The sequence below is a fragment of the Cervus elaphus genome, chromosome 18, assembly GCF_910594005.1.
Source record: "Cervus elaphus chromosome 18, mCerEla1.1, whole genome shotgun sequence".
In the NCBI taxonomy this organism is placed as follows: Eukaryota; Metazoa; Chordata; class Mammalia; order Artiodactyla; family Cervidae; genus Cervus; species Cervus elaphus.
This window is the reverse complement of record NC_057832.1, coordinates 61,666,484-61,693,184: the sequence shown is the minus strand read 5'-3', so window position 1 is coordinate 61,693,184 and position 26,701 is coordinate 61,666,484. Positions and strand designations below refer to the sequence as shown.

General features: G+C 37.0%; 1 long non-coding RNA gene across 1 annotated transcript in view; it reads right to left on the bottom strand.

Moving 5' to 3' along the window:
* Positions 1-26,701, bottom strand: part of LOC122673762 — a 389,014-nt gene that overhangs the window by 88,739 nt on the left and 273,574 nt on the right. The window lies entirely within an intron of this gene.

The following is a 26,701-nucleotide window of genomic DNA, read 5'->3' as shown; positions in this document are numbered from 1 at the left end:
CTCTCTGACTTCCCATTCACTGATACCTTACTTAGTAAGCATTTGATATAAATTTTTTGGTTGAATCAATGAATGAATGATGTTGGTCAGTTCCGATGCTCCAGAGTAGCACATAGAAACACTCTTATACGTAGTTTTTCTAATTTTCTAACCTAATTTTTCTCAAAGTCATAATCACATTAACCTGATAGAATTAAATAAAGGAAAAATCTTCTAATGTCTTTGTTCCCCTTCCTCTTAGCATGAACCTAGTAAGTAGCCTCTTCTGTAATCAAAGGACCATAGATGCTGATAAGCTGTCTCAAGCTTTCTTCTTCTAATAGAGTTTACCAGCTCTGGATTTATAAATTTCTTTAAATGCAATGATTAGGAACTTCCGTAAAGTGTCACATAAATCACCCACTTACATCCCCACACAATTCCTTTCAGTAGGTGTCTGGGATTGCCAAAAACAAAACAACAAGACACACACACAAGACACCACTATGAAAACCTCAGAATATCAAAAATAAAGCAAAAAAGTTATTTTATATTAAAAAAAAAAAAAAATATATATATATATATATATATATAACTTATTCTTGACAATGGTGATTTTAAGCAAAACTATTATGTACCTTTGTTATAGTCTCTTCTCTAAATGATAAATATTCAACAATATTTTAAGGCCATTACTTTATTTTGACAATGCTTGTGGATTCTTGGTAAGTCTTAGATTATCAAATTCCAAATCTGAAGTTGAGCTGTAAACCATGACACCATTCAACATTTCCTCTGACCCAATCCAGATAACATTCCAATATCATGAAGCATTTTGGCAGTGTTTTGACTACTGCCTTTTCTCAATTGCGTTCCCAGCCTGAAGTGCTTTTACATGACCAATCCAGTCTTTTCAACTTTTACTTGCTAACAACAGCTGATTGCTCTTGTCAAAAAATCATGTCACAATAACTCCACATTAAATTCTTAACCTTGCTGGTACTTGCATATGAAGAGCTGTTGGAACTGAAACAATACTGCTGTGGAATGAAGTATTTAAAAAATTAGCTTAAAATAGGTGAAAACGTCTCCCTGTTAATTCTCCTTTATTTCTCAGAAAAGTTATGCTTGCTGTTGTATTTCTAGCCAAGGCATCATCTTGTGAGTAGATTGACTGCAAGATAATCTGCATTTCCACCAATGGTTAACTAACTACTGATGGACACTTTTAGAGGTCACAAGTAAGGTCCATTATCAAATGAAAGAGCAAAATAAGTTTTATGTTTCTGGAGAAACAGGAAAAGTAATTTCTATTCTTGGCAACAATATTAATTATTGTTATGGGAACTACATTTTAGTACCTGCTTCTCTGAGTAACATCCTGAGTGATTATCTAATCTAATTCTCATGACAACACTGTGAAATACAAATGATTTTTCTCAACATACAGATACGAAAATTCTGGAGAGAAAAAATATTTTCCTTATTTTCACAGAGTCTAAAAAATGAAAAAATTATAGATGAAATGTTGTGTTTTAACTACTGTTCTTTTCCTGAAAAAATTTCCAGAGTTTTTTGTTTTCATTTTTTTCTAAACAGTTCTGGCATTTGGATTGAAATTGTTTTCCCCTGTTGTGAAATGCAGTAAAAACTCCTGCATTAGGATAAATGACCTATTTTATGACCAAAAGAATACTTTGGGAAAAGCTGTTTTAGTTAACGTTAGATTTAGGGAGTTTGGCATCAAATATCCTCTACTGCTAGATACTCTCAAGGTGTATCCCACTTGTTACTTTGGAAAATATAGCTTCCATAATAACAGCCCTAGAATACTCAGTGAATTTGTCAAGTTGAAGTAAACATCTCTAGCAGAGACACTTTAGTGGATATTTTGGGATGTGTTTCATGGGGGCTATTTGTAGATCCATAAATTATACTTTGTAAGTGGCTATCAACTCTGCTCCTTGGTTATCTTGGACCCAAAGCTATTCTTTTTCTGAAAAAATTAAAGAGTTTCTAGACAGTAGAAAGAGCAAGATTCTGGCTCCTGAGCGTGAGAAAACCAAACAAGAAGTCTGCTCACAGGATGAATGTATTGTTGCTGTAAAGCCACCTAGCCATGTCTGATGCTTTGTGACCCCATGGACTGTAGCTCACCAGGGTCCTCTGTCCATGGGATTTCTCAGGCTAGAATACTGGAGAGGTTGCCATTTCCTTCTCCAGGGGGATCTTCCTGACCCAGGGATCGAACCTGTGTCTCCTGCATTGGCAGGCAGATTCTTTACCGCTGAGCCACCAGGATGAGTGCATAAGTTAAGTCAAAGTGTTTCAAAGTGTTTTTAGATTCCATACGTAAGTGATATCATTGTGGTAATCATATTGCAATAGATAAATGTATGAAATGGATATGCTGTACACCTTAAACTTACACAATGTCATATATCAATCACAATTTGATAAAAATAAAATTAATTAATTTAAAAAGTGTTTCAGAGCAAGAATTTATGCATGTGGGGACAGAACAGAAATCCATTTCCTGGATCTAGAGGCCAAAGTCACATGGTAATAGAATGGGGCTGAGCTTCTGAGTAACAGGTTCAGGTCCCTTGAGCACTTTTTAAAAGGGACAAAGGAAAGAGCTTAAGATATTTCTAAGTACATCCATGTGTGCTGGTGTGTCAGGCTGAAATGGAATTAATCTGCTTTTATTACTTAAAATTGGCTTTTCAAGGGAAAAGACACCCTTTTATTTTCATAAATTAAGACTATAAGGTAGATGTCCTGAATTTCTATTTTTCCTCATATCCATCATCATATCATTATATCATCATATATAACAATGGTTCTCAATTTTAGCGGCTGACTAGAACTACTGGAGAAATTTTAAAGACCCCAGTGCCCAGGCAACAATTAAAATAGAATTGCTGTGGGACCAGGCAGTAGTATTTTTTAAAATTCCCAGGTGATTCTGAGCTGAAGCCAAGCTTGAGAACAATAATCATTATTATCATTTTCCATCATCATTCTCATATAATTTTTACTCAATATTTAATTGTGCAAGATATCAAGGTACAGAATTCATAAGGAAAATTTCTTAAAAACAATGCCTGCTTTGTAGCTCCTCATAATCCAGAAGTTACCACTCATTTCTTCCTTAATTCAACAATAAACATATTCAATAAATGTTGATAAAGGCTGGAAGCAATGCTAGATGAAGAATAGACAGTGGGAAACAGAGGAGAAATAGCTTGTAACCTCTTAGAACTTTAGTGGAATAGAACATAGAGGGGACCAGGGGATTTTATACTTAATTTTCAGGACTCATAAACCAAGATGCATATTTTTAAAATTTTCCAGCTATATTCTTGACACTGGTAGAAATCAACCAAAAACCCTTCTACCTAATACAGTAAATAAATTTGTACCTCCTGATGAAAATTTTGGGCAGTCACAATTACCTTTATTCAATGCAGTAATGATCATAGGAAAAAGACTAATAAAAACCTGAATTCTTTGTTAGCCGACTCTGTATGGTTCTATATCCTTCAACTGCTAAGTGGTCATTTAGAGATGTTAAAATAGTGATTTCAGGTGAAAAATATGTTAAATGGATCTATTAAATAGATGCACAGAACATAATTAAATTAGCAAAAATGCTAGAAGAACTTTTAGTGAACATAAAGCTTTTCTTTTTTATTATAATGAAATTGTACTAGTTGATTTTTTTTAAAGTTTTGATTATGTTTCCTGGTCAAATATCATTAGCATATAATAAAGGTATCATGTGGCATACATCTGTGTCAAAATTACTGTGGGCTTTGGGGTTCCCTCGCTGGGACTAATACATAGTTGAGCTAATTAGTCTTCTATTGTTCTTTTAACAGCAAGGCCAATGAGATATTCTTATTTAAAATGGCAACATAAGAATTATTTTTTTCTCCAGTGGTCATATTTCATAGGAGGTATTTTTTTGAGCATGATATTTTAAAATCAGGTATCTTTTAATAAAGCTAATTTGCAGGTAATTGTAGGAATCTATATGTACACGATTGTGAATGCTAGAACGTTAATGAACACATTATAACAAGTTTCTGTTCCCTTTATTAAGCATTAAAACACAAAAAAATTCATAACAAGTGTGATGGTTATGGCTGATGCCCTTTTGACTGTTGCAATTTTGAAGATAACTTTAGTCAGCTGGAAAGCATATGTTAAAAGGGAATAGCTCAAGTGAAACAAATTCTTCTTGCTTTTGTCTCCAGGTGAACTGCACTGTGAAAGGACACAAAATGCATACGCATTGCCTGAGAGAATTGCAGAATAAGATAAGGTGTTTCTGTCGAATAACTGAAAACCTCTTTCTACTACCAGAAATAATAAAAAATTGGAAAAGCCTGTTAGTTTTTTTTTAACAAGTGAAACAAGTCATTTGGTTTATATATATATATATATATATTAAAAAAAAATCTTCTTTGGAGCAATATACATTTTTCATGTGAGTTGTCCTGGTAGATTTCCTAAAAGCTGATGCTAGAAGGCAAATATTGCTACATGAAGGGATGTATGACTACTCAGGTGTGTGAAATAAAGTGCAGCTAAAGCACATTTTTAAAGAAAAAAACAGAATTTAAGAAATGAAGTTCTTCATTATTTTTTATCTTATCTATTAAAAAAGTTTTCATTACAGAGTGAAAATGGTTTACTGTTTCACTTCTTGCATTGTTTTTCAGTGAAGCTACTCTTAACATGATTTGGAGACCCTTCTTCCAACTTCTCCCCTTAGCTTGAAAGATTCCTTTCTATATTTTATATAAAAATATATATAGGTGAATATATTTACATATATATATATATATATATATATATATTAGAGTAGAGACAGGTCACTGCTTTCAATTTGTTAAGAAATGTTTTCATGCCATTGAGATATCAAAATATCTGTACATAATGCCAGCTTTCAGTAAAGGTCACATTTTACAATCAGATTCTGAGAGGAAATGTGCAGAATAACTTCTCCATATATTCTCTGTTTTCACACAGTAGAATGTGATATTACATTGCTTAGGTAGAAAGCACATCTTTGGTAAAAATTGCTTGTTGGTAATGAAAAATGCAATAGTCCAGGAACCTAAATAACTGGCATGTTATTTAATTTGATGAGCATTAAAATATGAATTACTAGCTATTGGGGGAAATACATTTTGAATATTTTAAATTTTTAAAATTAAAAACAATGCAATAAAGGGCTTCTCTATGCTTGAGGTAGGTAACGATGCTCTGGTTCAAGTGCTTTAAATTTTTAATACTGATTTCTAACACCTAACAGATAAATTTAGTGTTCATTTCTTAATTATGTTTCTTTTCACTGTTCATTTTCCTCTTCCCTTTGGTCATGACTTGTTTCACTCTTCTTCCATCCTATATTCTTTCCTCTTTCCCCCAACTACATAAACAAAAGTAAAGGTAAAATTGTTCAGGGAAAAGTTTATTTTTACTTCATAATTTTCTACACAAGACATAACCTTTTCTAAGCAGCTAAAGGAAAGCAGAGTGCGTACACCTAGGTTTATTTTGCTACACTGGAATATTAGACAAAGAAACCTATGATTTTTTTTAAACTATAAATGATTGCTGTAAGTGATCATAGGGTAAAACTTAATTTGCAAAATACACTTTCTACCATACTAAAAAATGACTCAGAACCATTGTCCTACCCTGGAGAGTGAACCAGTATCACTGTCTTTTCTTGTGCAAAATGATATACAATCATTAAAGAGAGAAAATTTCATAAATATTTTTCTTGACTGATATTCTTCCAAATGGTAGTAACAATATCATTAAAAATTAAATATTTTAACACAGAGCATATTTTAGTTTATCTGGGCCTTTGAATTCTAAATCATGATTTGTATATCACAGGTGACATGCTAAACGAAATTTTCTCACTTTTTTTTTAAGAAAGCAGCCAGAACCACAAAGTGACGCTATAGTTTATCTTTATACCACTTATTAGCTTTCTGTAAGTTATTAAAGTCAGCCAATTCCTTCAAGAAAATATAAGCAGAAAATGAGACATGTCAAATTCTAGATGTTCAGAGAATAAATCTTTTTTAACTTTGAACAAGGAATTATACAATGTCAACTAATAAATCAGAGTTCACCTTTTATTAAAAATAAATCAGCTAAAGTAATTTTACAAATTGACCTACTGATAATTATAAGGTACACGTTAAAGTGGAGAGATGAAACTTACTTTTCCTTGAAGTACTCATGTATATTTCAAAAATTACTCTTATCCCTAGCCATCAGCTCAATTTTCTACTAGATTCCCACTAAAAACTCTCACTTAAGAATCCTGAGTTCAGTTGCCAAACAGCAATAACAGCGAAAATAAAGTCTGATAGGTGCCCTAATACCAGATTCTACAAGAGCTTATCATTAATTATAAGGCACAAAGTATCATACAATTCATATTTATCACCACAGATTGCCTTGACCCTCCACTTTCCGGAGCCACATTGACACCACCTGGGCCAGCCAAGTCACTGGCCACGTTTGTGAAACCAGTTAGGCCAGTCTTACATGCCAGGCTCTGTTTCACTTGCTCTTCTTTGATCAGAACAAAATACACACTTTAGGCCAAAGGGTCTAGCATTATAAATAGCTGCCAAAGGAGCCAGATGATGCTGCCTGGAAGTGTGGAACCGTTAATTCTCAGAATAAACTGTCCAGTGGAAAGTAAGATACAGAAAAGAATATGCAATAGACCCATAATTCCATGGGGTGGGGTGCAAATAAACCCCACCCTCTCCCTCTATTACATGAACTGCTCTCATGGTGTTCGTCCACACAGCTCTCCTGAGACCTTCAACGTGATGAGCAGAAGCACCTGTTTGGTGCCCCTGTTGTGAAGCAGTTATCAGTGTGAGAATGTTTAACTTTGTACTACTTTGAATCCTTCATTACCTCACTTGTCTCATACCTCACTCTTGGTGTCCTGGATTCATGCAACCCAAATCGTCCTCGCCTTGGGCTCTGATATATAGGGAATGTGGGATGAAACACATGAGACTGGATTGAGAAAAACACAAAAAAATCATTCCGAATTTGTAAAGTATGTCTACAGCCAGATTCAATTATTCAGAAAATGTATTGGTTTGGCCAAAAAATTCATTCGAGTATCTCCATAACATTTTATGGAAAAACCCAAAGGAACTTTTGGCCAACTCAATATTAACTGGGTAGTTGGGGAAGTGTTCTGCTTAATGTAGGTCAATCAGAATTAATATCTACTCTGACTATTCTAATGAAGGAGAGAGTTAATCCATGAAAACACCTGGACTGGTGTGGAAATGGGTAGGAGGGTGAGAAGTACTGAGAGTGGCAATACTGTGGAATAATCATCACAAGTTAAACTAGAAAGACAGCAAAGGAAACATGAATAATTTTGGTAGAACATGCTGGCAAGAAATTCTAAGTTTCCACATACACTTTATGTTTGGAATGACATATAGTAAGAAGTAGGAATACTGAAATATTTCATCATAGACAACTAGTAAAAATCTTTCTGGAAACTGAGAAATAGATTGGGAGCTGAGAAAATAAATTTACCCTTGAGGTGTAGCAGAGAGAAGGATACCTGTCACAGAAGAAGAAAAGATTCAAGACAACCCATCAACTACATCTAATGGGAGATATGAAATTTGAGTATTGTACACAATTTTGGAAGCTGTCTTAAAATAAAATTCCACTACTGAACTGAGGAACAAAGCAATTCAGTTCAGTTCAGTTCATTCGCTCAGTCATGTCTGACTCTTTGTGACCCCATGAACCACAGCACACCAGGCCTCCCTGTCCATCACCAACTCCTGGAGTCCACCCAAACCCATGTCCATCGAGTCAGTGATGCCATCCAACCATCTCATCCTCTGTCATCCCCTTCTCCTCCTGCCCTCAATCTTTCCCAGAATCAGGGTCTATTTATAAGATTTAAAAGCAGAAAATATCTCTGAAAATTAATAAATGGACAGAGAAAAATTTCAGGGAAAATACATGGCATTTGCAACAGATTGCTAGAAGGCATGGCATTTATGAAACTGGAGTTGGGAATCATAAAAAGAAGAATAATGTTAAAAGGCAACAGGATAAGATGGAAAGACAGCAAGTTGTGATCAGGAAAGATTGTAAGAAATGAAAATGAGATAGCAGCTCTGAGCAGATGATACTGCAGTCAGTGATATAAAGGATATATAACGCTCTCTCAGACATCAAAGAAAAAAAATGCAAAACAACAGGAAATAACATGATGGATATCTAACAGAAAGTCTGGAAAACCAACATGTAGATAATTACTATGTGTGAAGAAGAAACTAGACCAAACCAAAATGATGCAGTAATTGACAATAGAATATGAGAAAAAAGTCTCCAAGCCAAAGGGAAACTGTGATACACATTGAGGGAGGGTCACTGCATTTCAAACCAAATGAACGAAGAAACACCAGGCAAATCCCAGTTAATGATTTGATCATTAAGAAAAAAAATTAAATTTACTATTCAAGAGGAAAATGGATTACCTACAAAGAAACAAACAATTTAGTATTCAATCTCTCCTCCACAACATTAAATTCCTGAATATTATAGAATAACACCTAAAAGAATTCTTAGTAGAAAAACTAACATAAACCAAGATTTTTATAATACTAAAGTAATTTGTTGGCAAAGGCAAGAGAATAATCTTCTTGGAATTCAAATGCACAAAAAACTATGCAAAAACATAATGTTGAAATTGAATGAAAATTCATTCCAATCCAATCTACGAGGAGATGAGTTAAAATTAAGATCTTAACAATGTGCTTCCCTGGTGATGCAGTTATAAAGAATCCACCTGCCAATGCAAGAGACACAAGAGATGCAGGTTCGATCGCTGGGTTGGAAAGATCCCCTGGCATAAGAAATGTCAATCCACTCCAGTATTCTTGCCTCGAAAAGTCCAGGAACAGAGGAGTCTGGTGGGCAACAGTCCATGGGGTCACAGAGTCAGACACGACTGAGCACAACACAACTTTGGAGTGTGACTGCTACTGCTAAGTCACTTCAGTCGTGTCCGACTCTGTGCGACCCCATCCCTGGGATTCTCCAGGCAAGAACACTGGAGTGGGTTGCCATTTCCTTCTCCAATGCATAAAAGTGAAAAGTGAAGTGAAGTCGCTCAGTCATGTCCGACTCTTCGCAACCCCATGGACTGCAGCCTACCAGGCTCCTCCGTCCATGGGATTTTCCAGGCAAGAGTACTGGAGTGGGGTGCCATTGCCTTCTCCGTTAGAGTGTGAGGACACTGCCAACAGTTAATTTTATCGCTCAGTTCTAAGCCTAACTTTCTATAATCAGCTTTATAATTCTGAAGCTAGGACTCTGCAAACTGTATACATTTCTCTTCTACTTGAGGCAATACCAACAGGGGGTGCTTGAGGGAGACTAGGAAGTTGGAGAAGAGAGGAAAGACTTGCTGCCTCCGGTTTGCTTATTGTTCCTGCCAGCACCTCTCGGCAACATCCCTTCACCTTAGAAGGGCAGTTGGTTCCAGGAGTTTGCCTCACTCAACAATCAGAGATCAGCCTCATTTTGCCACAGTGGGACAGTCTCAGAGGTCTGGATCCCATCTTTGGTGAGATCCCTTCCTCCTCTGAGAAAATGGAGTCTTGGCTGCAGTCAAGAGTGCTATCTCCTTAGAGATTAGGGCCCTAGCTCTGAGGGTTCAGATGTTCCCAATATGTTTCTTTTGTTCTTCTGGTTTAGAGTTGGTTGTTATTTTTTACTTTTACTAATTTATGTTGCCTCAGTGTTCTTGTTTGCCTTTTTAGTCCTCTAGAGCCTCTGTAACAACATTTTCCATATTATATTCTTTCAATGAAAATAGGTCATGTGGTTTCTATGTTCCTGACTGAACTCAGTATTTGCTATCACATAACGGGATTGGTTCATTGTATCCTTGACCTTGAATTAAGCGCTGAGTTCCTGCCAACTGGCACCAGGACTGTTCAAATTGTTAGCTATCACTGGTGGTAAAGGAATGCTTGCTGACAAAGTATTTTGGGAATTCAAGTAGCTGCTGAACTTGACTGTTATGGAAATAACATGGCTATAGGATGAAGGAACTGGAGAACTCTTTTGAGCAACGTTGGAGAATCTACAGAAAGAAAATGTCAGTCTGAGAGTTTTCAGTTCCCAGTTTAAGCTAAAGCCAGAGAAGCACAGAGAATCTATGATGATCCTAAAAGAAACTTCATTTCTTATAGCTACAAGATTATCCTCATTGAAAATTTCAGACTCATGGACATGTTGCATAAATACAACATAGGATGCATTCAGACTTGCTAAATTTTTCATGCAAAAATTTGCACAATGACACTTGGAATATCAAAGAAAGCTGAGGACTCATTGGACTCAGAAAGGTGAGGCTCTTGAACAACCCAAGGCTGTCTAGGTCTCCCTTATCAGTATAAGCTATCTGTCCTCTCATATATTATCTGAGGATATTGGCCCTTTGTTGCTTGAAGACCCAGTAATAAGTTCCTTTGGGGCAGTTGCTTTGCAAAGGGAATCATGATTTTCTCAAGATCTATTCCAACTCTCTTTGTTCTTTCTGGGTAAATAACTAGAAACTTGGTACATTCCGGTGGGCGGGGCGGGGGGCAAATGTGAAGGTTAATCTGGGGGAAAGTATTGAAAATTTAGTGTATATATATATTAATATATCAGCTTACACATTGGGATTATGTATGGGAATTAATTCTCAGAAGATCTTGGACCAAATAGAGGAAGGAATATAATACTGGACTGGATAAAATCTGCTGATATTGGTGCATTTATCTGTATTCTGAATTTAATGGGTTAGCTTATGCAGCTGAAAATGAATTCAATAGTTTTACTTGTTTAGATAACCAAAACTCAGATTCAGTACTGACCAAAGATCTAAATGTAAGACTGGATGGATAGCAAGGAGGTCAAACCAGTCAATCCTAAAGGAAATCAACCCTGAATATTCATTGGAAGCACTGATGCTAAAGCTTCAATATTTTGGCCACTTGATGCAAAGAGCTGACTGATCAAAAAAGAACTTGATGCTGGGAAAGACTGAGTGCAGGAGAAGGGGTTAACAGAGGGCGAGATGGTGGGATGGCATCACCAACTCGATGGACATGAGTTTGAGCAAGCTCTGGGAGTTGGTGATGGACAGGGGAGACTGGTGTGCTGCAGTCCATGGGGTTACAAAGAGTTGGACATGACTGAGTGACTGAACAACAATGAAGGCTGGATACTATAAAGCTTAGAAGGAAACATAGGCAGAATATTCTTTGATATAAATCACAGCAATATCTTTTTTGATCCACCTCCTAGAGTAATGAAAATAAAAACAAAAATAAACAAATGGGACCTAATTAAACTTAAAAGATTCTGTGCAGCAAAGAAAACCAAAAGCAACATGAAAAGACAACCTTTAGAATCAAAGAAAATATTTGCAAACAAAGCAACCAACAAGGGATTAATCTCCAAAATAGATAAACAGTTCATGCAGGTCTATGTAAAAAACAAACAAACAAACAAAAAAAACCACAATCAAAAAGGGCAGAAGATATGAATAGATATTTCTCCAAATAAGATACACACACAATGAATGTTGGGGTGCATGCATCTTTTCGAAGTATGGTTTTCTCCAAATACAGGCTCAGGAGTGGGAATGGCCAAAAAACGTGAAAAGATGCTCAACATCACTAATTATCAGGGAAATGCAAATCAAAACTACAATGAGTTATCATCTCAAACAGTTCAGAATGGTCATCATCAAAAAGTCTACAAGCAATAGGTGTTGGAAAGGTATGGAGAAGAGGGAAACTTTCTACACTGTTGATGGGAATGCAAATTGGTACAACTGCTATGAAGAACAGAGTGGAGATTCCTTACAAAACTAAAATCAGAGCTACCATATGATCCAGCAACCCCACTCTTGGGCTAATATCCAGAGAAAACAACACTTTGAAAAGATGCGTGCATCTCAGTGTTCATTGAAGCATTATTTACATTAGCCAAGACAAAGAAGCAACCTCAATATCCATCAACAGAGAAATAAAGATGTGGTACATATATATATATATATGTATGTATATATTGGAATATTACTCAGCCATAAAAAGAATGAAATAAAGCCATTTGCAAGCAACAAGGATGGACTAAGAGATATTAAGTGAAGTAAGTCAGAAGGAGAAAGACAAATATCATATCACTTATATGTGGAATCTAATTTTAAAAATGATATATATTAACTTATTTCCAAAACAGAAACAGACTCATGAATACTAAATAAAAACTTATGGTTACCAAAGGGGAAACATGAAGGTGAGGGAGGGATAAATCAGGATCTTGGGAATAACATACATACACTACTATATATAAGATAGGTAACCAACAAGCACCTACTGTATGGTACAGGGAACTCTGTTCGATATGCTTGTAATAACCTACATGAGAAAAGAATCTAAAAAAGAATAAATATATGTATCAGTTCAGTTCAGTTCAGTCACTCAGTCATGTCCGACTCTTTGCAACCCCATGGACTGCAGCACACCAGGCCTCCTCGTCCATCACCAACTACTGGAACTTACTCAAACTCATGTCACTGAGTTTGTGATGCCATCCTCTGTCGGCCCCTTCTCCTCCTGCAGTCAGTCTTTCCCAGCATCAGGGTCTTTTCAAATAAGTCAGTTGTTCACATCAAGTGGCCAAGGTATTGGAGTTTCAGCTTCAACATCAGTCCTTTCAATGAATGTTCAGGACTGATCTCCGCTAGGATGGACTGGTTGGATCTCCTTGCATTCCAAGGGACTCTCAAGAGTCTTCTCCAACACCACAGTTCAAAAGCATCAGTTCTTCAGTGCTCAGCTTTCTTTATAGTCCAACTCTAACATCCATAGATGACTACTGGAAAAACACATAGCCTTGACTAGACGGACCTTTGTTGGCAAAGTAATGTTTCTGCTTTTTAATAGGCTGTCTAGGTTGGTCCTAACTGTTCTAAGGAGCAAGCATCTTTTAATTTCATGGCTTCAGTCACCATCTGCAGTGATTTTGGAGCCCCATAAAGTCTCTCCCTGTTTCCATTGTTTCCCCATCTATTTGCCATGAAGTGATGGGACCAGATGCCATGATCTTAGTTTTCTGAATGTTGAGTTTTAAGCCAACTTTTCCGCTCTCCTCTTTCACTTTCATCAAGAGGCTCTTTAGTTCTTCGCTTTGTGCCATAAAGGTGGTGCCATCTCCATAACTGAGGTTATTGATATTTCTCCCAGCAATCTTGATTCCAGCTTGTGCTTATCCAGCCCAGTGTTTCTCATGATGTACTCTGCATGTAAGTTAAATAAGCAGGGTGACAATATACAGCCTTGACATACTCCTTTCCCTATTAGGGATGAGTGTGTTGTTCCATGTCCAGTTCTAACTGTTGCTTCCTGACCTGCATACAGGTTTCTCAAGAGGCAGGTCAGGTGGTCGGGTATTCCCATTTCTTTCAGAATTTTCCACAGTTTGTTGTGGTCCACACAGTCAAAGACTTTGGCATAGTCAATAAAGTAGAAGTAGATGTTTTTCTCAAACTCATTTGCTATTTTAATGATCCAACGGATGTCGGTTATTTGATCTCTGGTTCCTCTGCCTTTTCTAAATCCAGCTTGAACATCTGGAAGTTCACGGTTCGTGTATTGTTGCAGCCTGGCTTGGACAACTTGGCATTACTTCATTAGCATGCCATTGTGCAATTGTGCACATGAGTGCACATGTGCAATTGTGCAGTAGTTTGAGCACTCCTTGGCATTGACTTTCTGTGGAATTGGAATGAAAAATTATCTTCTCCAGTCTTCTGGCTACTGCTGAGTTTTCCAAATTTGCTGGCTTATTGAGTGCAGCACTTTCACAGCATCATCTTTTAGGATTTGAAATAGCTCAAGTGCAATTCCATCACCTCCACTAGCTTTGTTTGTAGTGATGCTTCCTAAGGCCCACTTGACTTCGCATTCCAGGATGTCTGGCTCTAGGTGAGAGATCACACCATCATGATTATCTGGGTCATGAAGATCTTTTTTGTATAGTTCTGTGTATTCTTGTCACTTCTTCTTAATATCTTCTGCTTCTGTTAGGTTCATACCATTTCTGTCCTTTATTGTGCCCATCTTTGCATGAAATGTTTCCTTGGTATCTCCAATTTTCTTGATGAGAACTCTAATCTTTTCCATTCTATTGTTTTCCTCTATTTCTTTGCATTGATCACTGAAGAAGCCTTTCTTATCTTTCCCTGTTATTCTTTGGAACTCTGCATTCAAATGGGTATATCTTTCCTTTTCTCCTTTCCCTTTCATTTCTCTTCTTTTCACAGCTATTTGTAAGACCTCTTCAGACCCACCATTTTGCCTTTTTGCATTTCTTTTTCTAGGTGATGGTCTTGATCACTACGTCCTGTACAATGTCATGAACCTCTGTCCATAGTTCTTCAGGTACCCTGTCTATCAGATCTAATCCCTTGAATCTATTTGTCACTTCCACTGTATAATCATAAGGGATTTGATTTAGGTCATACCTAAATGGTCTAGTCTTTTCCCCTACTTTCTTTACATTTAAGTCTAGGTTTGCCAATAAAGAATTCATGATCTGAGTCATAGTCAGCTCCTGATCTTATTTTTGCTGACTGTATAGAGCCTCTCTATCTTTGGGTACAAAGAATATAATCAATCTGATTTTGGTATTGACCATCTGGTCATGTCCATTTCTAGAGCCTTCTCTTGTATTGTTAGAAGAGGGTGTTTGCTATGACCAGTGTATTCTCTTGGCAAAACTCTATTAGCCTTTGCCCTGCTTCATTCTATACTCCAAGGCCAAATTTGCCTATTATTCCAGGTGTTTCTTGACTTCCTACTTTTGCATTCCAGTCCCCTATAATGAAAAGGACATCTTTTTTGGATGTTGGTTCTAAAAGATCTTGTAGGTCTTCATAGAACCGTTCAACTTCAGCTTCTTCAGCATTACTGATCATAACTTGGATTACTGTGATATTGAATGGCTTGCCTTGGAAATCAACAGAGATCATTCTGTCGTTTTTGAGATTGCATACAAGTACTGCATTTTGGGCTCTTTTGTTGAGTACGAGGGCTACTCCATTTCTTCTAAGGGATTCTTGCCCCCAGTAGTGGATGTAATGGTCATTTGAGTTAAATTCACCCATTCCAGTCCATTTTAGTTTGCTGATTCTTAAAATGTTGATGTTCATTCTTTCTGGCTCCTGTTTGACCACTTCCAATTTGCCTTGATTCATGGACCTAACATTCCAGGTGCCTATGCATATATATGTATAAAAAATGCATATGTACAACTAAAGCACTTTGCTATACACCTGAAACTAACACAACATTGTTTTAGTAAATCATCTATATATTCCAACACATTTTTTTAAAAAACCCAAATCTTAGGGATATATGAATATTAGAATATATTATCATATATGACTTGTCAGCTACTCTTCATCACACACCCTAAAAAGTCACAAAAAACAGTCCCTTCACTAAAGAATTAAGAATGACATTGGTGGTAGATATAATCATATTCTTGAAAAACTGTGATTTGAAGTGAATAATGGGGATCTCAGAGTAGAGGCCATATGGCAGAACCTAACTACTAGAAAGACATAGGGAGCATGTACTATAATTAGCAGCAGGTAGTAAGTGGTTATCAAAATGTTTTGCCCTTCAGGGATCTTTGTCTATGCTCAGCTGCTCAGTGGTGCCTGAACATGGACTGTAGCCTGCCAGGTTCCTCTGTCCATGGGGAATTTCCAGGCAAGAATACTAGAGTGGGTTTTCATTTCCTCCTCCAGGAGATATTCTCAACCCAGACATCAAACCCACATCTCCCACATCCTCCTGCATTGGCAGTTGGATTCTTTACCGCTGAGTCACCTGGGAAGCCCCTATAATAACAATCCCTAAGATTGATGGATATTTTACTAAAATATCATTTGATTTTTTGACTTTTATCTGTAGAAGAAAAAATTTCAGATCTGGAAGTCAAAAATCTGATTTAAGTCATCACAAGAGGTGACATAGCCTTTTACCCAGTTTCTGGTGCTATATTCATAGCACCAGAATCCCTAGATGGAAGAGTAGGCAGGATCTGTTAGCAGCACTGCCACAAGTATATGTCATGAATCTTGTTTTACACTTGCCCCAAATTTGTACCAGGAGAGGGTCAGATAACATATGATACAGGTAGGGGAAATTGTCCCACTGCCAAGGAACTTGAAACAAAAGCTTCTGCCATTTTGTGGCAGATTGAAAAAAAAGTGGCTCAGCCAAAATATCCCTGAGAAGAAAAGGTTCCTAATTATGGCTGCTGTGTTAAGGATATAGATATACCTATGTACCTGTCTGGTCTTGAGGGGGCTGGTGGCCAGCATCTCCCTCCAGAAAATTGTAATGCACTGGCAGGGCACCAAGTCTGGTGTGGGGAAGGTCAGACCCCCTAAGGTCTGTCAGCCAGAGTCTCTGTAATTGCCTAGGGTTTGGGCCTAAAAGGTTACAAAGGAGATTTTGACCTGGACCTGAGCTTTTCAGAGGCTGGTGTTGATCTTTTCGATAGAGATAAGCCAGACACTTGGCTGCAGGTTGATTGTACCCCCTTTGTCTTGGCTGGGGCAGAGATCTGCCCTCATTAGAATATACACTTATGGATGTGGATATTTTTCTTTGCCCACAAGGCTCATACAAGCCCCATTATTCATGGGCTTATGAATGCCTTATTCATTGCCATGGCATAGGGAACACTGCAACATTGCTCCTGGCCAAAGAACTCATTTCATAGCAAAATAAATGTGGCAATGACTCATGGAATGTGGAATTCACCACCATTATCATAAGCTCTGTGATTCAAAAGCATCTGGCTAGGTGGGTTCCTGATGATCAAGTTATGGCACTCCAGATGGTTGACACCAACCTGACATTTTGGGGGACTGATCTTACAGGATATGGTATGTACTCAGAAACAAAGACCCATAGCATTGTTTCTCTCAAAGCTATAATATTTGAATCTAGGAATCTAGGGATGGAAATGGAAGTGGAGGCTCTCAGTATTAAAACAACATACTTGAAAATATTAGCTTCCTTTCCTCCAGTTTTGATCTCTGCTGACTAGAGATCTTTGCTTCAAATGGAGAAATGTTTTTCACCAAAGGACACAGGAAAGGCAATGACTAGAGGTTCAAAATAGTAACAAGTACTAGTAGCAATTAAAGGTTGAAATGATTATACATAAATCTGAGCTTAAAATGAAAGGTAATATAGTAATTACTCAAATGAAAATCTATATTATTAAAAATGTGTTATACCTATAATCAGTACCAGAAATGCCAGTAATATTGTCAAAGTCTGAGTAGTGTGTACACATGCAGAATTATCAGCAAGGGTGTAAAATTCTCCTGATTAAAGAAGACTCAAACATATTTTTGATGAAGACAAAGTTTAAAATGCTCTTCAAAACTTTGATAGTTTTTATAAGGATTATAAACTGGATACATTTTCTAAAGCATTGGAGAAAAATTTTTAAACAGTATAAAGGATATACATTATTTTTCTCATATAAAATGAGAGAAATAGGAAATAAACATATTTAAAAGTTAAGAATATAAATGACTAACATAGTCAAAGTATATCCCTTAAATTACAAATGAAATTAGGCTTGACTCATCATATTGATTCTAAAATTTGATTTTTAAAAATTTAGCTACAGGTTGTTCTTGAGACATTCTAAAACAGACACACAAAAATTCAAAGTAACACAATAGTCAAATTATGCCCGCAAGTGTAATCTAAAACAGAACACGAGTTGATATTATATCAAATGTATTAATATAATATGTAAAATGAGAAAAAGTTACTTCATCTAGGTTAGGTAGTTGTGACAAGGATTAATAAAATGATGCATCTATAGTATTTGCTATTCAGTGGATTTCAATATTCCAAATAATACTTATGAAAGCTTCGTTAAACTTATACTTTGCAAAAATACAAAAGAGCTCAAAGAAATTCTAAGACTTAGGCTTTAAAGAGGTGACTACATCCATTCTATTACTTTATCTATAATATACTATACAGGTAGCCTTGATCATTTTATTTGCTACAAGCTACACAGCATGTGACTCTGCCTCAGAATGAAGAATGTGCTTTGGATTCTAAAAGCACAGAATCTAGAATCAGAACAGAAGCACCAGTTTTCTGATGCTAAATTTTTTGTCTAGACTATATGGATAAATATCTCCACATATACAAAAGTTAACAACTATTTGGACCAGGGAAAATTTGAAAAGGATTTTCAGAGGTGATTGTAGACAAACTTAAATTAATAAAACCATTGCAGTCAGTGGGAAATCTTAAATATCCAGTTACCAGATGACAATTTATTAAAATCCCTTTCGACTTTGGCTGATACAATGAAAAATAGATTAGAAAAAATAATTGCAAGTATTTTTAGAGTCTACATTAATTGGACATATTCTCGTAACTCTAGGGCATACTATTATGGTCAGCCGCATTTTACTGGTGAAAAAGATGAGAATTAAATGTATCCAGGGTTATACACCTTGTATGAAATGAGCTAAAAGCTGTTTCCAGGTAGAGAAATTTTCAAGCTCAAAGTACTCAACCACCTCACTGTACTGCCCTAAAACTCATTAAACACAGAAATGGATGGATTAAAAAATTAATTTCTTTTTTGTCATTTGTTTATATATCAACTGAGATAAATCTTAACAGTGTTGGGTATCTACTCTGTTGATAAGGTTTCAACTTTTGGTGCAGGTTTTCTTAGGCAATTATTTGCTAATCCTTTCTTCCCCAGTGGTACTCTGCCCTTATTTCTAGTCTTATTTCCTACCACACTGTCCTACTTTGAGGCCTTAGAGAGCTACTTGGAACCTATTCTTCAAAAAGCATAAAGAGGGACCCTACTTAGTCTTGATTTATTCCTGTTTTAAAGGTATTTTAGGTTTGGAAACTTTCAATTATGTCATGAATGGGGAAACCTCTCTTAGGACTGGAAGAGAAAAAAATACAGTGATTTTAATTTTTTGTCCCTTAAAACAAGAAAGAAAGAATAAAATTATTTTTCAATTATAGGCTCTGTCTTGGCCTAAGGAGTTGCGATATTCAATCTCTGAAGAATTTGGCTTCCCAGGAGTGGAAATGTCAAATTTAAGCTATAGAACTCACTTGAATTAGAGCAAATTAGAAAATGCATAATTTTACTAGGTTCACATCATTTTGTTTTGGCAGAAACTTAGTTATATGCCATTGATTGCTTTTTTTGCACCACAATACCACAATCATTTCCCATTAAAGTAACTGGATAGTCAAACTTTATTTTTTTTATCATGATAGCAGTTGTTTTGATTAAATTAACCCAATCCCAATCACTGATTCATTTGGTAAACAGTAGAGTCACATGCCAAAGAGAAAACAAAAAAGTGGGAGAAGCATTATATAATTAACTAGGGCATTAGTACTGGTGTTGTTTAAAGAAAAAGGGCAAAAGAGAGCTCTATTTGGATCTCAGAGTGCATTCCTTTCTCTGTCTAGGTAGGTGGTCTTTGATCACTGCCCCCACTTCCCTCCACATTCAGTCATAACCTATACATCTTTCTTCAGCTTTTTATGTCTCATCTGTTGTTACCAAGCTAATCCTGCCAGAGGTGGGTACAAATTAAGACTCTTTAATAATCAGCTTTGCCTTTCTCCAAGTCACATGACACCATGAGATTCAAACTTGGGTATTCTGTCTAGGACAGTTCTAAATGGAATGGGACTCGGAAATAATACACAAATGAGGACAAACCAGAACTGTCCCAGGCAAACCCTGGATATAATTTTAGCTGCAATTTTGCACTGTAAAATTTTGCACTGCATGAGACCTATCACGTGCTGTTTAATGGCCCTTACTGGTTCCTCCAGGATTTGGCTCCTTCAGTCTCTTCAGTCCCAGTGACTAGATACTTACTTGCTTCTAAGTCTCAGTTCTTTTCATCTCCATTGTGCCAGCTTAAGCTACTAATACTGAGTTTTTGCCTTGATCTTTAGTCTCAAATTTGGTCTGAATACCCTTCATGTTCAGTGTCAAAATCTTGCTGGGAGTTTCAGCCTAAGAACTTGACTTCTTGCCTTAAACTCAGTAATCTTCCGCTCTTGCACTAGAACTTTATATTTAAGCACCAACCCAGAGGCTGAGGCTTGTCCCCTCTGACTAGTCATTTGCCTGAGGCTTGAAGCTCTATGTATCCTGGTTTCTGTTGTTATTGTGCTCTAATTCTTACACATTGTTTTTGACTAATCTCTCTCTCTCTCTCACACACACACACACACACACACACACACACGCACGCACTCCATCCATGGCCTACGTAATCTTGAAGGGACCATCATTCAGCTTACCGAGTGACAAATTTTACTAACAACCTTTTAAGACTATGATAGGAATAGTTTGGAACATAGAGATAAATAGAGATTCACTCATGGTAGGATGAAACTTCCTTGATAATACCCAGGGTCAGTTTTATTGTTTTGTCTTTTGCTGATGAATTTCTAAATTTTTTAACCAATTAAACAGCCTGACCAAAAGGGCATAAAATCCCCATTGTGAATTTCTGCTTTGTGGTCACACAAACAAAAAGGTAGCTACATCAGAAGCCAAGATGGCAAAGTATCAGAAATAACTTTGAGATCTCAGGCCTACTGATTAGGATTATGATGATTCTCTTAATTGGAAAATAGAACACTGGAATTGAAACAAGCTTTGCAGATAACACATGTTTTGTATATTCGAGTTTGAGGCAGTGATGGGATGCCATTTAGAGGATTAGAAATTTAGGTTTAGAGAAAGACTGAAGTTAGAGAGGTACAAATGAGAATAACTGTTATAGAGGCAACTTTTGAAGAAATCATTAACTGTGGGCTGGGCCAGAAGAGACCCCAGCTATAACTTAGACATAGCATTGGAGCAGGTTGTAGTAGCTTCTTTGGAATACATTAGAGGAGAGGAGTTGGGGAGATGTAACCACTGCCAGCCAGTAGTTACAGTTTTCAAGCGCTTATGAAAGAAAGCAATTTACCCAAAAATGTTCAAATACCAAATTTCAAACAGAGAAATAATGTGCATTCCAAGAACTTGGAGCTATGACCATAAGTATAATAGGAAAATAAAAATTCAATAGAAAACTCAAGATTAAAATTAGCTGGTGCCAAGACAATTCACTGAGGAAAGGAATAGTCTTCTCAACATACAGTGCTAGAACAACTGAATATTTACATGCAAAAGAATAAACTTGGACCCATATATTATACTATGTATAAGCATTAACTGAAAATGGATCAACAACCAGATTGAATACAAAAAGAGAATGGGGTGGCAGAGGATGAGATGGTTAGATCATCAACTCAATGGACATGACTCTGAGCAAACTCTGGGAGATATCAATGGTAGAGGACAGGGGAGCCTGGTGTGCTGCAGTCCATGGGGTCACAGAGAATCAGACATGAATTAGCAATTGAACAACAACAATAAAAGCTAAAACTATTATACTCTTAGAAAACATTGACATAAATTTTCATGACCTTAGTCTCTTAAATACGGTAGCAAAAGGAAATGTGGTAACAACAACAATCGATAGACAAAAGTTTAAAAGCTTTTGTAGTCTACAACATCTGAAAAAGTGAAAAAGACAGCTATAGTTTAGGAAAAAAAAAGCTTGTCAAATCATATGTCTTATAAGGAACTTGTCCCAGAATATATAGGGAACGACTATAACTCAGTAATAAAAAATAAAACAAAATATGGGTAAAGGATCTGAATAGCTATCTCTACAACAAAGAGATACATACTGTTAGTAGGCACATAAAAAGATGCTCACATAATTAGCCACCAGGGAAATGGAAATCAAAATTACAAGATATCTTTCACATGAATCAGGATAAATGTAATGAAAAAGGAAAAGTGACAGTAAGTGTTGGTAAGAATTGGAGAAATTGGAACTCTTATACACTGATAGAAAAAAAGGTATAGAAAAAAAGGTAAGATGGTACAGTCGCCTTGGAAAAGAGTTTGGAATTATCTCAAAGGGTTAAACATAGTTACCATATGACTCAACGATTCTATTACTAGGTATATAACTGAGAGAAACACAAATATACATTAACATAAACCCAAATGTTCATTGTACCAATATTTATAATAGCCAAATCATGGAAAAACCTAAATGTCCATCAACAGACGAATGGATAAAGATGTGTTACACATATACAATGGCATATTACTTAACCATAAAAATGAACAAAACTTGGTCATTTATAGCGATGTGGATGGACCTAGAGTTTGTCACACCGAGTAAAGTCCGTCAGGAAAAGAAAATCAAATATTGTATATTAATGCAGAAGGGAAGGGGAATGGCACTAATGAGTGCTCTAATGAGTGTTCTAATGGCTCTAATGAGAGGGGAATGGCAATCCACTCCAGTATTCTTGCCTGGAGAATCCCATGGACTTAGGAGCCTGGAGGGCTACCGTCCATAGGGTTGCAAAGAGTCAGACAACTGAAGTGACAGCACACACACACACACATGTGGAAACTAAGAGAAACGGTGCAGATGAACCTATTTTCAGGGCAGGAATAGAGACACAGATGCAGAGAATGGGCATGCAGACAAGGTACAGGGTGAGAGTAGGATAACTGGGAGATTAGGATCGCCATTTACACACTACCATGAGTAAAACAGACAGCTGGTGGGAATCCGCCGTGTAGCACCTGGCGCTCAGCTCAGGGCTCTGCGGTGACCTAGATGGGTGTGATAGGGCTTGGAGGGAGGTCCAGGAGGGAGGAGATATATGAATATATATAGCTGATTCACTTCATTGTACAGTAGTAACTGACACAACATTGTAAAATAATTACAGTCAATAAAAAACTTGTACACAAATATTAATAGCATTATTCACAATAACCAAAAGTGGAAATATCTGAAGTGTCCACTAACTGATGAATGGTTAAACCAAATGTGGTATATCCTTACAATCAGTGCATTTGACAATTAAAAAAATCAAATACTCATTCTTGCTACAATTTTGATGGACCTTTAAACATTGCCATAAGTGAGAAGTCATTCAGAAAGGTCCACATATACCACTTATATAAAATGTTCAAAATAGGAAAATATAAGTAGAAAGTCGATTGCTTAGGGTTGTTGCCTGTGGGGGGTCAGGGAGGGCAAGGGTAATGGGAAATTATGAGTAAGGACTGTGGCATTTCTTTCTGAAGTGATGAAAATATTATAAAATTGCTTGTGTTACTGTAAAATTGTGCACCACTCTGTTACACTAAGAACCACTGACTAATATGTTTTGAGTGAGTTGTATGGTATGTGAATTGCACCTCAAAAAAAAAAATGTTTAAAACAGTCTTGTCAAAAATGGAGTTATAGTGAATGTGGACACAGAGAGCAGGTTTCAGGAATGTGATCAAATTTTATTTCTGTGAAACAACAGGATCAGACAGACACCAAAGGTAGAGTATTATGCTGCTAACTGACACAGAATGTGTAAGAAAATATCTTTTCACTAGCAGAGATATGGGCTTTCCTGGTGGCGCAGATGGTAGAGACTTTTCCTGAAAAGCAGGAGACCCAGGATTGATCTCCAGGTTGGGAAGATCCCCTGGAGAAGGGAATGGCTACCCACTCCAATATTCTTGCCTGGAGAATTCCATGGACAGAGGAGCCTGGCAGGCTACAGTCCATGGGGTCACAAAGAGTCAAATGAAAGACTAAGCACAGCAAAAATAAAATGCTTGTTTTAGTCCATTCAAGTTGCTATAACAAAAATACCATAGACTGGGTAGCTAATAAACAACAGGAATTTGTGGGCAGATTTGGAGTCTGGTTAGGGCCACTTCCTGGTTCACAGACAACTGTCTTATCTCTGAATCCTTACATGGAGGAAGCTAGAAGAGAGCTCTCTGGGATCTCATTCAGAAAGACACCAATTCCTTTCATGAGGTCTCCATCCTCATGACCTAATCACTTCCCAAAGACCCCCATCTCCTAACACTATCACCTCAGGATCAGGATTTCAAGTTATGTATTTTAGTAGGATACAAACATTCAGTCCATGGCACTGATTTAGTGAGTAGTTTCAACTAACATGAAAATTATATCTTATAAAATAAATGTCAACTATTCTACATCAAATCTCCTCCCTCTTATCTTCCCTAAACAGGGTTCGAGCCAGACTCTGTAACTTTTATGTAATTTTTGGCTATTAGAACAGTCTATTTTTGGTGTTCAAGAATTAGCCACTTAAGTTTAACATTTAATTCTCACATTCAATGCCAAGCTATTTGCCTCCCTTCTCCCAGGAACAGAAGCTGGACAAGAGTGAGCTATTGTTTGGTTTTCAGACATATTTTCTTGCTCATTCCCTTTGACCTATTTTCTACCCCTTCTCACTTCTCCCCTACCTCATCTCACCACCTTTTAGCCATGGCTGTGTTTGGGGTGGTGATGAAGGAAATGAAGAAGGAGCAACAGTGCAATGCTCTGGAGCAGACTCTTAGGTGCACAAAGAGCCTCAGGAGCGTGCCCTTTGCACTTTGATGAGGACTTGACCTGCAGAAACATTGTGCCACTCCCTGCCCATGTGAACTGGCCTTTATTTACCTTTTCTCTGGTCTCTTCCCCAATACTAGTATTACTGGCTTCTTTTTGCAAAGGATCATAATCCCCTCCACTTACTGCCCTGCACTGGCTACTGCTCCTTATTTATTTCACTCAGCTCCTTAGGGGAAATGTTCAATTTAACCAATCACTCTACTCCCAATCCTACAAATTACATATAAGCTTTTAGTTGTTACAGGTGGGTAACTCCAGCAATGTATTATAAGGGTAGTTACATAAAAATTATTGTACTTGCAAGCTTGGCTTCTCCTTTTCCTGGTTTGTCTTAATTTGAGGGGGTGCAGAAAGTAATTATCAAAGATATCAGCAGATACTGTCACCCCGCCTCCCATCCTCTTCTTTGCTCCTCCTCCTCCTTAATCTGCTCTTTTCTTGTTTTTCATTGCTTTCTTCAAAATATCAGATGCCAGCTGAAATCCTACTCAAATCCGGTGAAATCATTGGCATCTGGATGTTTGTGTATGTGGGTGTCTTTTCTGATTAATTGCTTCTTTTAATAGCATCCAAGGACTTTATCCTGGTGGTTGCATGTTGTATACAAAGAGGCACACTAAGTACTGAATAATTTATTTCTAGCTCTTCCAAACACTACCATGTTCTCCAGTGACCTGGGCAGAGGGGTGATTATACTTGGAGACTTACCTTCTTTGTTAAAACTGGCAGTGGCTTTAGTGTCACTAAAAATGACACAGGACAGAGTCTTTAGGGTGGCCCATACGTGTGCGCTTAAAATCATACCTCAGCATGTCAGGGTAGAAATAACTTGGGACAACAGATCTGACTTTGATTAAGAATACTGTGGGCAACAGTGAGATTGAAACCATATATTTGTAAGTTCTTCCATCTAATTCTCTTGTGCTAACTATTCCGTGTGTAGCTACTCAATCTATGAGTTGGTCAGGCATGAAAAAGTCTTGCTTCTCTTTCTGCCCTCTTTTAGTAGACAATTTTGGATCCACAATTAGTAACTTCTCTAGATGCCAGCCAACACAGATTTTTGGACAGCTTTCAGAGCTACAGAGGAAAAGTGGGAACCTGTGAGTGGGAAGGGACACTTCAATACCATTTGTCTTGAGATTCTGAAGTATGACTCTCACTTAACTACCAGCCAGAGAGGGCCATATGCTGGAAGAGGCACACAAATGAGAAATGAAAAGACTTTTACTTATCTTCATTCCATGTACATGTGGGAAAAAAAAACCCCGTAATTTAACCATTCTTGAGTTTACCTGACCATGACATACATAACTGGAAGGAGATACTGAATCTTGTTTTTATAATTTAGTACTATTATTTACCAAAATGAAACCAGGGAATGACAATTCAGATGAAGAAATCACCCCACAGGATGAAATATACTAAGTCCTTGAAATTGGACTGCACCCTAAACTACTGACCATGTTTTCCAACTAACTGCTCTTATAATTGCACGAAAAGAATATGCTTGCATGTACCCTGATGAAGGTAAGAGTGTGGGCATGGTTTCAATAAATCCTTTTTTTTTTCCTTCAGGAAAAGTGTGAACACAATCACCTTCTACCAAAGGTTATGCAGTAGAGTTTCCCATGTTTGAAGAAACTCCAGGGTGCAGTACATCTGGGTGCAATCTCACCCTGGGACAATCACCCTCATGATCACGTAAGTATCAGTTCTAGTTTTCCAGACTTGAAATCACACCTTTACATCTTTGGGGCAGAAGAAAGTCTACCACCTCACTTTATCCCTAGTCCTGACTTTACATGGCTAAATTTTCCAACATGTTCCTAACTCATCCATCTTCTTTTATTTTCTTCTCAATCTTCTTTTTTCATCCTTTGTATGTGTATCAGGTAGGCTTGCTTTCCTGAACTCCACCATCTTAACACTTCCGTGCTTGAGAATCAAATAGATCTTTCTTGTCCATCAAATCAAGTCCAGTCA